Source organism: Tamandua tetradactyla, chromosome 2 (genome assembly GCF_023851605.1).
Source record: "Tamandua tetradactyla isolate mTamTet1 chromosome 2, mTamTet1.pri, whole genome shotgun sequence".
NCBI classification, from domain to species: Eukaryota; Metazoa; Chordata; class Mammalia; order Pilosa; family Myrmecophagidae; genus Tamandua; species Tamandua tetradactyla.
The window spans coordinates 24,153,831-24,171,261 of NC_135328.1; the positions used below are offsets into that span (position 1 = coordinate 24,153,831).

The 17,431-nt window shown below is 34.9% G+C and overlaps 2 pseudogenes across 1 annotated transcript; both read left to right on the top strand.

Annotated features, from left to right (window-relative positions):
* The first annotated feature begins 3,548 nt into the window (after positions 1-3,548).
* On the top strand, positions 3,549-4,402 carry LOC143659416 (large ribosomal subunit protein eL6 pseudogene; annotated as a pseudogene).
* Positions 4,403-11,201: 6,799 nt separating this feature from the next.
* On the top strand, positions 11,202-17,213 carry LOC143659421 (nucleosome assembly protein 1-like 1 pseudogene; annotated as a pseudogene). Its single transcript, XR_013163527.1, has 2 exons — positions 11,202-11,284; positions 15,881-17,213. The product of XR_013163527.1 is annotated as a nucleosome assembly protein 1-like 1 pseudogene (transcript).
* The last annotated feature ends 218 nt before the right edge of the window (positions 17,214-17,431 follow it).

The window sequence follows — 17,431 nt, forward strand, 5'->3', positions numbered from 1 at the left end:
TCAACATCCTTTCCTGCTGAAAACACTTCAAAAGATAGGAATACAAGGGAACTTCCTTAAAATGATAGAGGGAATATATGAAAAACCCACAGCTAATATCATCCTCAATGGGGAAAAATTGAAAACTTTCCCCCTAAGATCAGGAACAAGACAAGGATGTCCACTATCACCACTATTATTCAACATTGTGTTGGAGGTTCTAGCCACAGCAATTAGACAAGAAAAAGAAATACAAGGCATCAAAATTGGAAAGGAAGAAGTAAAACTATCACTGTTTGCAGACGATATGATACTATATGTCGAAAACCTGGAAAAATCCACAACAAAACTACTAGAGCTAATAAATGAGTACAGCAAAGTAGCAGGTTACAAGATCAACATTCAAAAATCTGTAGCATTTCTATACACTAGTAATGAACAAGCTGAGGGGGAAATCAAGAAATGAATCCCATTTACAATTGCAACTAAAAGAATAAAATACCTAGGAATAAATTTAACTAAAGAGACAAAAAACCTATATAAAGAAAACTACAAAAAACTGCTAAAAGAAATCACAGAAGACCTAAATAGATGGAAGGGCATACCGTGTTCATGGATTGGAAGACTAAATATAGTTAAGATGTCAATCCTACCTAAATTGATTTACAGATTCAATGCAATACCAATCAAAATCCCAACAACTTATTTTTCAGAAATAGAAAAACCAATAAGCAAATTTATCTGGAAGGGCAGGGTGCCCCGAATTGCTAAAAACATCTTGAGGAAAAAAAACGAAGCTGGAGGTCTCGCGCTGCCTGACTTTAAGGCATATTATGAAGCCACAGTGGTCAAAACAGCATGGTATTGGCATAAAGATAGATATATCGACCAATGGAATCGAATAGAATGCTCAGATATAGACCCTCTCATCTATGGACATTTGATCTTTGATAAGGCAGTCAAGCCAACTCACCTGGGACAGAGCAGTCTCTTCAATAAATGGTGCCTAGAGAACTGGATATCCATATGCAAACGAATGAAAGAAGACCCATCTCTCACACCCTATACAAAAGTTAACTCAAAATGGATCAAAGATCTAAACATTAGGTCTAAGACCATAAAACAGTTAGAGGAAAATGTTGGGAGATATCTTATGGATCTTACAACTGGAGGCGGTTTTATGGACCTTAAACCTAAAGCAAGAGCACTGAAGAAGGAAATAAATAAATGGAAACTCCTCAAAATTAAACACTTTTGTGCATCAAAGAACTTCATCAAGAAAGTAGAAAGACAGCCTTCACAATGGGAGACAATATTTGGAAATGATATATCAGATAAAGGTCTAGTATCCAGAATTTATAAAGAGATTGTTCATCTCAACAACAAAAAGACAGCCAACCCAATTACAAAATGGGAAAAAGACTTAAACAGACACCTATCAGAAGAGGAAATACAAATGGCCAAAAGGCACATGAAGAGATGCTCAATGTCCCTGGCCATTAGAGAAATGCAAATCAAAACCGCAATGAGATATCATCTCACACCCACCAGAATGGCCATTATCAACAAAACAGAAAATGACAAGTGCTCGAGAGGATGCGGAGAAAGAGGCACACTTATCCACTGTTGGTGGGAATGTCAAATGGTGCAACCACTGTGGAAGGCAGTTTGGCGGTTCCTCAAAAAGCTGAATATAGAATTGCCATACGACCCAGCAATACCATTGCTGGGAATATACTCAAAGGACTTAAGGGCAAAGACACAAACGGACATTTGCACACCAATGTTTATAGGAGCGTTATTTACAATTGCAAAGAGATGGAAACAGCCGAAATCTCCATCAACAGAAGAGTGGCTAAACAAACTGTGGTATATACATACGATGGAATACTATGCAGCTTTAAGATAGGATAAACTTATGAAGCATGTAATAACATGGATGGACCTAGAGAACATTATGCTGAGTGAGTCTAGCCAAAAACTAAAGGACAAATACTGTATGGTCCCACTGATGTGAACAGACATTCGAGAATAAATTTGGAATATGTCCTTGATAACAGAGTCCAGCAGGAGGTAGAAACAGGGTAAGATAATGGCCAATTGGAGTTGAAGGGATACAGACTGTGTAACAGGACTAGATACAAAAACTAAAAAATGGACAGCACAATAATACCTAATCGTAAAGTAATCATGTTAAAACACTGAATGAAGCTGCATCTGAGCTATAGGTTTTTGTTTTGTTTTGTTTTGTTTTGTTTTGATTTTACTATTATTACTTTTATTTTTTTCTCTATATTAACATTCTATATCTTTTTCGGTTATGTTGCTAGTTCTTCTAAACCAATGCATATGTACTAAGAAATGATGATCATGCATCTATGTGATGATGTTAAGAATTAATGATTGCATATGTAGAATGGTATGATCTCTAAATGTTGGGTTAATTTCTTTTTTTCCGTTAATTAAAAAAAAAAGAGAGAAGGGATAATTGGAGCTGAAGGGATACAGACTGTACAACGGGACTGGATATAAAAACTCAGAAATGAACAGCACAATACTACCCAATTGTAATGCAATTATGTTAAAACACTGAATGAAGCTGCATGTGAGGTATAGGTTTTTTTGTTTTTGTTTTTGTTTTTTTTTTCTTTCTATTATTGTTTTAATTCTTATTCTGTTGTCTTTTTATTTCTTTTTCTAAATCGATGCAAATGTACTAAGAAATGATGAATATGCAACTATGTGATGTTATTAAGAATTACTGATTGTATATGTAGATTGGAATGATTTCTAATTGTTTTGTTAATTCTTTTTTTAATTAATAATAAAAAAAAACCATTCCAGCCAATCCTAAAGAATGCCTAGGACAATGTGTAAGATTCTACAAATGTTCCATGCACTAGGGCAACTTTCCAGAAACCTACAACCTCCAGATGGGTTCTGGACCAGATAAGTCCTGAAACCTAGAGGGGCCAGACTTTCCAGAACATTAGCTAAGTCCATCTCCCTACCTCTCATTACTGACATCCCCTTCCAACATGGAAAGGTTAGAATGGCCATACCCAAATAACCCTAAAGAGTTGGATAGAAAGATCAAAGGTGATGGTGGAGTTACACAGAGAAGGTTGGATTTAACAAATGAGCATGATTGCTGAATAATTGTATTGATAATTCTTTTAACCTCCAGTACCTTAGAGAAGCTAAGAGTAAAATTCTAAAATTGCAGAATTGTAACCCATACCAGACTCTGAAATCTGTTCTACAACTAAATGTTTCACTGTGCATTGAAATTTAAAAAAAAAAAAAGTTAATGGATAAAACTCCCCAATCAAAAGATATAGACTGGCAGAATGGATTTAAAAACAGAACCCATCTATATGCTGTGTATAGAAAACTCACTTTAGACCCAAGAACAAAAATAGGTTGAAAGTGAAAGTTTGGAAAAAGATATTTCATTCAAGCAACAAAAGAAAAGAACAGAGGTACCTATATTAAATTTCAACAAATTAGACCTCAAATGTAAAACAATTAAAAGAGATGAAGAAAAGGTCTCTTTCCCAATTTGCAAGATGGTGGGTGAAAAGAGTGAGAGAGCGGGTTACTATGGAGAAGAAGCCTGAAGCCAAGAAGGCTGATACCAGTGGCAAGGTTAAGAAGGGTAGCCTCAAGACCAAAAAGCTCAGGAAGGGGAAGCATCACTGCAGTCAAAACCTGGCCCTCATCAGAGGAATTGGCAGATATTCCCAATCTGCAATGTATTCCAGAAGGACCATGTACAAGAGGAAGTATTCAGCAACTAAATTCAGGGTTGAAAAGAAAAAGAAGATCCTTGGTACTGTCACAAAATCCATTGGTGGTGACAGAAATGGAGGTACCAGAGTGGTTTAACATCACAAAATGCCTAGATATTATCCTACTGAAGATATGCCTCAAAAGCTGTTAAGCCATAGCAAAAACCCCTCCACTCAGCATGTGAAAAAGTTGCGATCTAGCATCACTCCTGGGACCGTTCTGATCATCCTCCCTGGTGGCCACAGGGACAAGAGAGTGGTTTTCCTTAAGGAGCTAGGCAGTGGCTTGCTGCTTGTGACTGGATCTCTGGTCCTCAATTGAATTCCTCTAGGACACACCAGAAGTTTTCATTGCCATTTCCACCAAAATTGACATAACTGATATGAAAATCCCAAAACATCTCACTGATGCTTACTTCAAGAAGAAGCTGCATAAGCCCAGATAACAAGAAGGTGAGATCTTTGACAAAGAGAAAGAGAATGATGAGCTTACAGAGCAGCACAAGGTTGATCAGAAAACTATGGACTCACAGCTTATGTGAAGAATCAAAGCTGTTCCTCAGTTCCAAGGATACCTGTGTTCTGTCTTTTCTCTCACAAATGGAATTTATCCTCACAAACTGGTATTCTAAATTTGCAAAGAACCTAATGATATAACTGATAAGTTTAACCAAAAAAAAAAAAAAAAAGAAACAAAGGACACTATGTATTAATAAAAGGAACAATTCAACAAGACATAACAATCATACATATTCATGCACTGAGCCAGAGTACTCCAAAATAATGAGGCAAACACTGACAACATTGAAGTGAGAAGTAGACGCCTCTACCATAATAGTTGGAGACTTCAATTCCCTGCTCTCATCAATGGAAAGAAAATGTAGATAGAGGATCAATAAGGAAACAGAGATTTTAAATAATATGATAAACAAACTAGACTTAACAGTCATTTACAGAACATTACACCCCACAACAACAGGACACACATTTTCTCAAGCACTTATGAATCATTCTCAAGGATAGACCATATGCTCTGTCACAAACCAAGTCTCAATACATTTAAAAAGATTGAAATTATACAAAATTCTTTCTCATATCATAATGGAATGAAATTGGAATCCATAACAGGCAGAAGACCAGAAAATTCACAAATATACAAAGGCTAAACAAAACACTCTTAAACAACAAATGGGTCAAGGAAGAAGTTACAAGAGAAATCAGTAAATATCTCAAGACAAATGAAAATGAAAACACAACATATCATAATGTATGGGGTGTAGTTAAGGCAGTGCTGAGAGGGAAATTTATTACCTTGAATGCCAAATTAAAAAAGAACAAAGAGCAAAAGTTGAGGAATTAACTGTTCACCTAGAAGTACAAGAGAAGGAACAAAGCAAGCAAGAGGAAAGAAATAACAAAGATTAGAGAAGAAATAAATAAAGTTGAGAATATGAAAACAACCAAGAAAACCAGAAGTTGGTTCTTTGAGAAAATCAATAAAATTGACAGACCACTAACTAGGCTGACAGAGAGAGAGAGATGATGATGCAAATAAATTCGGAAATGGAAGAGGGGACATAACCACTGACCCTGCAGAAATAAAAGAGGTAATAAGAGAAGACTATGAGCAACTATATGCTAATAAACTAGACAATGTAGATGAAATGGACAATTTCCTAGAAGGGCATGAAAATCCAACATTGACTCGAAAAGAAATAACACATACTTGTGTGTGGTAACACACACATATAAAGAGATTGAATCAGTCATTAAGAAGCTCACAAAAAAGAAAAGTCCAGACAAGATGGTTTCACACGTGAATTCTACCAAACATTCAAGAAAGAAATAACACCAATCCTGCTCAAACTCTTCAAAAAAAAATTGAAGAGGAGGAAAGCTGCCTAACTCAATCTGTGAACCTAGCATCACCCTCATACCAAAGCCAAAGATACTACAAGAAAATAAAATTACAGACCAATCACTTTAATGAATATAGATGCAAGAATCCTCAACAAAACACTTTCAAATTGAATCACATTCAAAGAATTATGCACCATGACCAAGTGGGATTTATTTCAGGTATGCAAGGATGGTTCAACACAAGAAAATCAATTAATGTCATACACCATACCAATAAGTCAAAGAAGAAAACCACATTATCATCTCAATTGATGCAGAAAAGGCATATGACAAAATTCAACATCTTTCCTGGTGAAAACACTTCAAAGAATAGGAATAGAAGGGAATTTCCTCAACATGATAAAGGGAATCTATGAAAAACCTACAGCTAACATCATCCTCAATGGGGAAAGACTGAAATCTTCTCCCTAAGATCAGGAACAAGACACAGATGCCCACTGTCAACATTGTTATTCAACATTGTGCTGCAAATTCTAGCCAGAGCAATTAGACAAGAAAAAGAAATAAAAAGGCATCCAATTTGGAAAGGAAGAAGTAATAGTCTCACTGTTTGAAGATGATATGATACTATATGTCAAAAATCCCAAAAATCTACAGCAAAGCTACTAGATCTAATTAATGAGTATAGCAAAGTGGCAGAGTACAAGAGAAACACCTCAAAATCAGTAGTGTTTCTATATACTACTAATGAGAAATTTGAGGAGGAAATCAAGAAAAAAATTGTATTTACAATAGTAACCTAAAGAATCAAATTTTAGGAGTAAATTTTAATATGGACGCAAAAGACCTAAAAAAAAAAAAAAAGAACTACAAGAAATTGCTAAAAGTAATCATAGAAAGCCTACATAAATGGAAGGGCATACCATGCTCATGGATTGGAACACTAAATATGGTTAAGATGTCAATTTTACCCAAATTGATTTATAGATTCAATGCAGTACCAATTAAAATCCCAATAACTACCTTTGCAGAAATAGAAAAACCATATCCAAATTTATCTGGCAGGGCAGGGTGCCCTAAATATCTTAAGAAATAAAATGAAGTGGGAAGTCTCACAATACCTAACTTTAAAGCATATTACAAAGCTGCAGTGGTCAAATTAGTATGGTACTGGCATAAAGATAGATATACTGACCAATGGAATCAAACTGAGTATTCAGAAATAGACCCTCTCATCTATGGTCAATTGATCTTTGATAAAGCGGTCAAAGAAGCCCAATTGGGACAGAGCAGCTTCTTCAACAAATGGTGGTTGGAGAACTGGTTAGCCATATGCAAATGATCAAAGATCTAAGCATTAAAGTGAGTTAAGACCATAAAACTTTTAGTAAAAGGTAGGGAAATATCTTATAAATCCTGTGATAGGAGGTGGTTTCCTAGACCTTACACCTAAGACATGACCAATGAAAAAAGAAATAGACAAATGGGATTTCTTCAAATTAAACACTTTTGTGTGTCAAAGAACTTTGTCAGAAGAGTAAAAAGGCAGCCAATGCAATAGAAGACAATATTTGAAAACCACATGTCAGATAAGGGTTTAATATCCAGAATATATAGAAATTCTACAAACTAACAATAAGACAAACAACCCAATTTAAAAATGAGCAAAAGACATTTTTTCAGAAGAGGAAATATAAATGGCTAAAAGGCAAGTGAAAAGGTGCTCAGCTACACTGACTATTAGGGAAATGCAAATTAAAACCATAATGAGATATCATCTTATACCTACTAGAATGTCCATTACCAAAGCAAACAAACAGAAAATGACAAGTGCTAAAGAGGATGTGTAGAGAGAGGCACACTTATCCACTGTGGGTGGGAATGTAAAATGGTGCAACTGCTCTGGAAGGCAGTTTGGTGGTTTCTCAGTATAGAATTGCTATATGATCCAGCAATCTCATTACTAGGTACATATACAGAGGAAGTGAAGGCAAGGACACAAATGGACATTTTCACACCAATGTTTATAGCAGCATTATTTATGACTACCAAAAGATGGAAACAACCCAAATGTCCATCAATGGATGAGTGGCTGAACAAGCTGTGGTATACACATATGATGGAATATTATGCAGCTATAAGACAAAATAAAGTCATGAAGCATATAACAATGTGTACAAATCTTGAAAACATTATGCTGAGTGAAATTAGCCTGAAACAAAAGGGCACATACTGTATGATTGCACAAATATGAACTAGCATTCATGAGTGAACTTTGAAAGTTAAAGTTAACACAGGTTATCTTTTGTTGCTTAAATGTGGCCTCTCTCTCCAGTCAATATAACAAGCAAACTCACTGCCCTCTCCCTGTCTTTATGGGACATGACTCCCAGGGGTGTGGACCTTCCTGGCAACATGGGACAGAAATCCTAGAATGAGCTGAGACTCAACATCAAGGGATTGAGAAAACCTTCTCAACCAAAAGGGAGAAGAGTGAAATGAGACAAAACAAAGCGTCAATGACTGAGAGATTCCAAACAGAGTTAAGAAGCTGTCCTGGAGGTTATTCTTATGCATTAAGTAGATATCATCTTGTTTTTCAAGATGTCATGGAGAAGTTGGAGGGAACTGCCTGAAAATGTAGAGCTGTGTTCCAGTAGCCATGTTTCTTGAAGATGATTGTATAATGATATAGCTTTCACCATGTGACTGTGTGATTGTGAAAACCTTGTGTCTGATTCTCCTTTTATCTACCTTATCAACAGATGAATAAAACAAATGGAATAAAAATAAATAATAGGGGAATAAATGTTAAAATAAATCTAGATGAAAAGCTAGTGATCAATGAAAGGAAGGGGTAAGGGGTATGGTATATATGAATTTTTTTCTGTTGTCTTTTTATTTCTTTTCCTGAATTGATGCAAATGTTCTAATGATCATGATGATGAATATGCAAATATGTGATGATACTATGAATTACTGATTATATATGTAGAATGGAATGATCATAATAAAAAAATTTTAAAAAGGACACAGTTTATCAGGAGATAGAAAGAGGTCAAGATTAGGCATGTGGTATTGAAGGAATACAGAATGTGCAATAGGACTGATTGTAAGAATTCAGAAATGGATATCACAATGCTATGTGATAGTAGCACAAAAATACAAGTACACTGGATGAAGCTGACTGTTGTTGAGGGAGAAGAGCTGGGGGCACGTATGACACCAGAAGGAAAGATAGAAGATAAAGACTAAGATGGTAGAACTTAGGAACACCTAGAGTGGACAATGATGGTGATCAAATGTACAAATATAAAAAACATTTTTGCATGAGGGAGAACAAATGAATGTCAACATTGCAAGGTGTTGAAAATGGGATGGTATACAGGAAAAAAATACAGTCAATGAGAGCTAAAGTCTATGGTGAACAGTAACATTGTACAAAGGCATTATGCCAAAACTAAATGTCAGCAAGCAGGGGATAAGGGGGAGGGAGTATGGATTATTTGTGGAAGAAAAAGAAACATCTTCATAGGTTTATGGTGGTGAAGGCATGCCTATTTACTTAGGTTGGATTGTATGATGTACGAATAAAACTGTTTAAAAATGAACAGAGAAGTACTGGAGAAAATGCAGAGAAAGAGATGCTGCTATTCACCATTGGCAGGGGAATGAGTGGTGCAACCCCTTGGAGGGCAGTGTGGTGGTTCCACAGATGGCTAGGGGTGGGTTTGCCATATGATCTTGAAACCCCATTGCTCAGTATATACCTGGAGGAACTGAGTCTGGAGATGCGAATGAAATTTGCAGACTTGTATTTATGGCGGCAGTGTTCCCGGTCTACAATGAATGGGGTGGCCTAAGGGTACAATGATTGAGGAAATGGAAAGGGGAACTATGGTGTTTACATACAAAGGACTGCAGGGCAGCCCCAAGAAGGAATGAAGTTGTGATGCATGCACCTAGGTGAATGAACCTTAAGGACTCTATGTTGAATGAAATATCAGAAACAAAAGGACAAATATTACCATGTCTCAATTATATGGACTAACTATAATATAAAAACTCAGTGAACTGAAATCAAGATCATGGATTATAATATTGGTGCCTGCGGTAGTTAGATTCAGTTGTCAACTTGGCCAGGTGAACATGCCTAGTTCTGTTGCTGTGGACATGAGCCAATGGTACGTGACTCTCATCTGTTGCTGATTACATCTGCAGTCCACTAGGAGGCGTGCCTGCTGCAATGAATGACGTTTGACTTAATTGGCTGGTGCTTAAATGAGAGACTCAATGTAGCACAGCCTAAGCAGCTCAGCATACCTCATCTCAGCACTGGCAGCTCAGCCCAGGCTTTTGGAGGTGCAGAAAGAAATCACCCTGGGGAAGGTTGTCGGAAAACAGAGGCCTGGAGAGAAGGCCAGCAGAGACCACCCTGTGCCTTTCCACGTAGGAAAGAACCTCAGTTGAAAGTTATCTGCCTTTCTTCTGAAGAACTAACAAAATAAATCTCCTTTTATTAAAAGCCAATCCATCTCTGGTGTGTTGCATTCTGGTCGCTAGCAAACTAGATCAGGGCTTATTGTAAAGAGTCCTAGAGTGTAAACTCTTATAGCAGCCACATATATTCAGTAGTGGTTATTGTTATTTCTAAATTCTGAGATACCAAGCTGTTTGTATATAACCTGGTTGTTCCCAGAAACATTGGGTATTTGTGTGACAACTGAGACTCAGAGTTAGAGCTCTGAAGCTATGAAAGTCAGCAGTTCCATACATGAACTGTTTAAAAAGTTGATGAAGGGATCAGTTTGACTAGAAAAGTGAAGGAAGCTGATCTGGATAGGACTAAAGTAAATCAGAATACAGGGTAAAGGATGATAGCATCCATATTTTAAAATTTCAACTTCTGTGTGAGACCAAAGGAAGAGATGTTTATTTGATGCAAAATTTATATTTTGGATAGCACATTACCTAAATTAACTTTTTTTTTTTTCACATGAGCCGGCACCGGGAATTGAACCTGGGTCTCTGGCCTAAATTAACTTTTATGGCCAGTTTATTTGAACACCATAAGTACACAGAATCTTGAATAGTGCATAAGACTTCGTTGGTTTGTTCAGTTTAGTGTGATGCCCTGATACATTCCAGAGTAATTTGGGCAATGAATAAAAAAGTATTTGAAAAGTCCCCTTGGAGGAATGGGGAGAAAGGAGGAAATAGTAAACTTACCCTTTTGGAGAATGTTAGGCACAGGGTTGCTAAAGAATTCCATGTGAGACAGTGAGTTAAAACTTAAGGGGGTTATTGCTAGAGATTGACAGAGAGCAAAGGTAGAGCAGGCAAGTGGGAGTAGTGAAGAAACCCGCCAGTGAAAGAGAAAGGAAAAATGGCTCCAACTTTCTTTCTGACAGCTTGTGGTTTTAAAGGAAAAACCATGCCAAGAGGGGTGGGGGTGGTGTGTGGCCACAGGCATCACCAGCAGATATCAGGCTGGTGCAGATTATGACTTCATACTCATGGTTATCTGGTCTGGCCTCTGGTGGGTAGGGTGTTGGCATATTTGTGCTCACTATCTTACTGTCACATCAGGCCCTGTCAAAAGAGCTGCTGAGGGAGAGAAGCTGAAGGGGCACCCATGCCACAGAATCAATTTAGTATGTTAAGTTTTATTTTCTGATACCTGACATTCCTGTCTTTTTATCTTAATAAAAGTGATTGGAGTTGGGATTAAATTGGGGGGATGCCTTATCTTAGCTTGAAGCAATTTTTGTAGGGAGTAGGGATGGCATGTTCTCTTTTTAGCTCCTTCCAGCTATGTCTGGGCAAAGGTGGGGAAGAAAAATTGCTTTAAATTGGGCAAAGGCATTATTAATTGGGCTGTGACAGGAGAAGATTTCAAATTTTTGATGTAGCAGGAATCTATCTTCTGAATTTTGCTGGCAGGTCATGGCTGCTGTCGACCTGTGAACAAACTTAGACATTGTAAGAGGCAGGGATTTAGGAGGAAAATTAGAATTAGTAGGAGAATAATTAAAGAGGAGTAAGTTGTTAATAAGATTTAAGGGGCAAAAGGATGAATTGATGAAACTAGTTGTTATTTTTGGAGAGTTCAGCATCTTCTGGTTTTAGAGCTTTTTTTGGCATTGGAATAATTGGGAGGTTTTAAGTTCCTGAAAAACAAACTTAATAAGTATATTAGGTATTTATTAGGGTTTCTAAGAAATATTGTTGATTGGAATATACCATATTGTGGCAGTTTGTAATATCTGGCTGAAGTTTGCATAAGAGTAACCTCCAGAATAACCTCTCAACTCGATTTGATGTTTTTTAGCTATTGAAACTCTATTTTCCTCCCTTTTGGTCAGTTCATCCATGTCAGGGCCAGGCTCATTTTTGGAGCTTATGTTTCACAGTGCTAGGGCCAGCCATGTTCTCAAAGATAAGGTCAGTTGTATATCATGCTGTTAGTTGCCAGGTTTATATTCCTGGAAATTATGTCCCACATTGAGGGGAAGCTTAAAGTTTGGTTTAGAGAGAGACCACAACAGCAGAGAATTTCTGGAGATGGCTCTTAGAAACTAATTCTAAGTAGGTTTAGTTTACTATTACAGAAATAAGTTTCATAAGGGCAAGCCTTAAAATTGAGGCATTGGCTTCCTGGGGGATTCCTAATAGTTTTATTTTCCCCTAATTCCTTAAGAGACTTTGAAGACACTTTTTCATTTAAAATATTAACTTGTAAGAAACATCAAGATTTTGTTCCTTATTCCAGGTTTTATTTCAAATAAAGTTTAATTTGGTTGTTTAATTTATTAGATAGATTAAATTAGAGAGTGAAAATTTTAGACAAAATAAGCATTTTTTAAATTTCATACAAAAATTAAAGCTTTAAAATACAGACCATATTATTTTTTTACCTTGTATATTGATTTATCTTGGTTTTAACTATATCAGTTTCATTACATTTTTAATTGAAGTTTGAAGGTTATATAAGAGTAAATACCTTAGAATTTAATGATAATAGTTAACTTTTACAATCTGAGCTTTAATTTTTATAAGTATTTTTATTTTTTTTTGATAGCAGTTTTATTGAGAAATAACTGACATACCATACCACAATCAATTTTAGAATATTTTCATTGACCCAAGTAGAAACTCCTACCCATTAGCAGTCACTTTCCCTTTTACCCCAACCCCTCCTCTCCAGTCCCATAGATTTGTTTAGACTGGACATTTCACAAAAGTGGAATCATACAATAACTTGTGGTCCTTTGTGATTGGCTTCTTTCACTTAGCATAATGTTTCAATGATTCATCCATGTTATGGCTTATCGGTACTTCATTTCTTTTTTTTCACTGAAACAGTTGCAAGTTTGCAGAAAAATCATGCAGAAAGTAATGAGTTTCCATGACTCCTCTCATACATGCAGTTTTCCCTATTATTAATACTTTGCATTAGTATGATGCCTTTGTTTCAACTTATATAATAATATCATTACAATTATACTATTAGCTATAGGCCATAGTTTATGTTAGGGTTCATTCTTTATCCTGTATAGTTCTGTGGGCTTCAGTGGCTGTATTTAACTTGCCAAAGTAACCTGTGATTCCCCAAAAAGGACTATGAGAATCTTAGATGTAGGAAGTGGTGGTTTAAGCCACCCTGAGTCCTAAAACACAGAGCTCCTAGAGGCCTTTTTAGTAAAAAAAAAAAAATGATGCGCTCAAAAAAGCAGAAAAGAACATAAGATAAAATGGTCTAGGGAGGAAGTCTGGGAGAGCAGGCCTTATGAGCTAAAAAGCTAACAGAAAACAGGAGATAACCCAGGGAAATCAACTCCAGGTGGGCAGCTTTGCGGATGGGAAAAGACTATTCAAGGGCTCCATTGGGCAGTGCCCAGAACACAAACCAAGATGGTGAGGCTGGTGGGCCTCGAAGAGGAGTTTCCATTTTACACATAAAGAAGTAAGGTTCAGAGAGGCTAAGTAAATTTCGTAAGTTTACACGGCTATGAAGTAGAAAAGCCATAGCTTAAAACAGAACTACTTGGCTCACTATAAGTATTTTTAAATGAAGCTTTTTTAGAAATAAAAACATTAGACAGTTGTTTTTTATTCAGAAACCTTAGCAGAGGTTTTGTTCTATTATATTTTTACACTTTTACCAGAGTTATATTATTTATAATATAATATATTAAAATATAATATATATTTGTTTAACTTTTTTTAAGTTAAGCACATACATTTTTAGAGAAGTATTACAGCAAAGCAATACAACTGATAATTGGCTATTTTTATGATTTGTAGCCTTTTTAAAATAATTAAAACCATGATTAATAACACCATACCATTGTTTAACATTATATAGATTAGAATTAGTATATAACATTGATAGTGAGAATATTGTTAAATTTTTAGGAATTTATACAATGTTTAAATACATGAATATTTAATTTATTTAAATTTAATTAATAGCAAGATAGAAAATTATTTTTAACCATTATTATATATTTTAAACACTTTTTATGCAATAGGCAAAGTTATTTTAGTACCTTAGCACCTTATTTATGCAGGGTGAAAGAACAAATTATTTGTAACAGTTTTTTCCTAAGTGAGAAGGCTTGTTTTCTGAAATAAAAGATAATGCCAGCGTAAACATTAATAAGGCTATTATTTTGTATTTATACAAAATAACAACTTATACAAAAAAGTATTTGGATAATTAAGAAAAATTGTTTTTTAAAATACTTTATATTAAGAACATGATTACAATTCATGCTAATAGAACATAGAAAAAACTTTAGTTTTGTATGACTATTCAGCATAACACAAAAGCTTTCCTTTTTTGAAATATGTGGTAAACAGACCTATTATTTTGGTTAGCACTAATTATGACAGAGAATTTCATAAACTCCTTCTTTATAACTCTTTACAACCATTTTATGACAGATAGAATTCATTTTTATAAACTTTTTTATAACTTTTTATAATTATTTAGAACTTATAATTAAAAATGACTCTAACAAATGAAACTAATTTTTTAACGTTTTTAATTACCTTTTGTATTTATTTTACCTGTAGTTTTTATTTATTTAAACTGTATATAATTAGAAATAAATTTGATAACACATTTATAATGAGTTTGAACCATAGTATTTATGAAGGGAAAAAGAGCCAGAGATTCATAAAATAATGGAGGAAGGGAAGAAATTTCTGTTGCGATTTAAAATATATGGACAGACATGTATATACTTTATATTCAGAACACATAAATGATCATTTTATAATATACTTGACATTTTTTAGTTTAACAAAAACTTAAATTTTAAAAAATATTTTTAACTGCTAAGTAATGCCAGGAATGTGTTAATTTATAGTTTTTAAAAGCTGGTTTAGAGTTCTGTTTGTTTAAATGCTATTTTATTTAAAGATTTTATGCATGTTATTTTTATATAGCTTTTTTTTTTTTTTTTTTTTTTTTTTACATGGGCAAGCACCAGGAATTGAACCTGCATCTCTGGCATGGCAGGTGAGAATTCTGTCTGCTGAGCCACCATGGCCTGCCCTATACATGTTATTTTTATGGAGACTTCTTAGGTTTTTTCTTTTATTTCATTGCTTTTTACAGTTTTTTCGGCATTTTTATTCCTTTGTTACCACTGTTTTATATAAAGCCTTAATAGGGTATATTTAAACTAGAAATAAACCTTCATAAGCTAAGATTTATGTCTTTTTATTTATGACAGACTGGAATTAGTAAAGTTATTATAACTTCAAATTTTTATATACATTGAGGTAACAAATGGCTAACTAAGAAAAGTCAGATTTTTTAAACTTCAGTTAAAGTTATAAAAAATCCATTTATATTTTTATCAAACTTAACTGATTTCTTAAATAGAATATATTTGAAGTATTAGCATATTTTAAATTTTATTGTATTTTACATGTGTTATTATTATTGGGTACATTGCTCAGTTTATGCAACCTGTTAGGCTACTTGAAGGGGAATTTTGAGAATGTACTTACAATATTAGTTCATTTATTGGTAAATTTATTTAAGTTTAGGGAGAATATACTTAAGCAGAATAAAATTGCATTTGCTTAATTGAAAGATTCACTATTCAATTTTTTTATTGTTCTTATAATATTCTAAAATTACAAAGAATTTTAAAAATATATTGACTCCTTTTTTGGCACCATCTGTTTGTGGTGTTGCCTCCTCCTTCTTCTGCTGCTGCTGCCACCTTGAGTCATTGCCTGCACATCTCCGGCTGCCTGGCTCTTGGTACTAACTGCTGTTATTTGAAGTTCTTACAACATGGCAGACATCAACAACAAAGAACAGTCTAAACTTGATTAAGATTTGGATGATGTTGAAAAAATAGAAGAAGAAACTGGTGAAGAAACAAAAATCAAAGCACGTCAGCTGACTGTTCAAATGATGCAAAATCCTCAGATTCTTGCAGCTCTTCAAGAAAGACTTCTGGTAGAAACACCAACAAGATACATTGAAAGCTTGCCTAGGATAGTTAAAAGACAAGTAAGTGCCCTCAAAAACCTTCAAGTTAAGTGTGCACAGATAGAAACCAATTTCTATGGGGAAGTTCATGATCTTGAAAGAAAGTATGCTGTTCTCTATCAGCCTCTATTTGACAAGTGATTTGAGATCATCAATGCAATTTATAAACCTATGGAAGAAGAATGTGAATGGAAACCAGATGAGGAAGATGAGGTTTCAGAGGAAATGAAGGAAAAGGCCAAGATTGAAGAGGAGAGAAAGGGTGAAGAAAAGAAGACCCCAAAGGAATTTCTGAATTTTGGCTGACTGTTTTGAAGAATGTTGGCTTGCTCAGTGATATGGTTCAAGAACATGATGAACCTATTCTGAAGCACTTGAAGGCTACTAAAGTGAAGTTCTCAGATGATGATCAGCCAATGAGCTTTGTCTTAGAACTTCACTTTGAACCCAGTGAGTATTTCACAAATGAAATGTGGACATATATGATGCGGTCAGAACCAGATCATTCTGATCCCTTTTCTTTTGATGAACTAGAAATTATTGGGTTATACAGGGTGTCAGATATATTGGGAAAAAGGAAAGAATGTCATTTTGAAAACCATTAAAAAGAAGCAGAAACACAAGGGACATGGGACAGTTCATACTGTGACTAAAACCATCTCCAATGATTCTTTCTTTAATTTTTTTGCTCCTCCTGAAGATCCTGAGAGTGGAGATATGGATGATGATACTGAAGCCATCCTTGCTGCAGACTTTAAAACTGGTCACTTTTTACATGAGCATATAATTGCAAGATCAGTGTTATACTTTACTGGAAAAACTATTGAAGATGATGATGATGATGAGTATGATGAAGAAGGGGAAGAAAGAGATGAGGAAAATGATCCAGACTATGACCCCAAGAAGGAACAAAATCCAGCAGAGTGCAAGCAGCAGTGAAGCAGAATGGTCTACCTTCTGCTTTCCGGGAAAGGATGAATTTACATCATTTGACAAGCCTATTTCAAGTTTTTTGTTGTTTGTTTGTTTGCTTGATTTTGTTTTTGCAGCCTAAAATAAAAATGTCAAGTACAAAAATAAAAGTATATTGACTATTAAGTTCTGGGAACTATACTGAGCTCATTGAATTTGTTTAAAGTTTAAATGTGGGAAAACTTTTTAATTGGTTGCACAGATAAAAAGATACTAGGCTTGGAGCTCTTTAAGAATTTTCTTATTAATTTGCTGTTACTATCCAGAGTTATGAGACTAGAAACTGAATATGCATACAGACATAAATAGG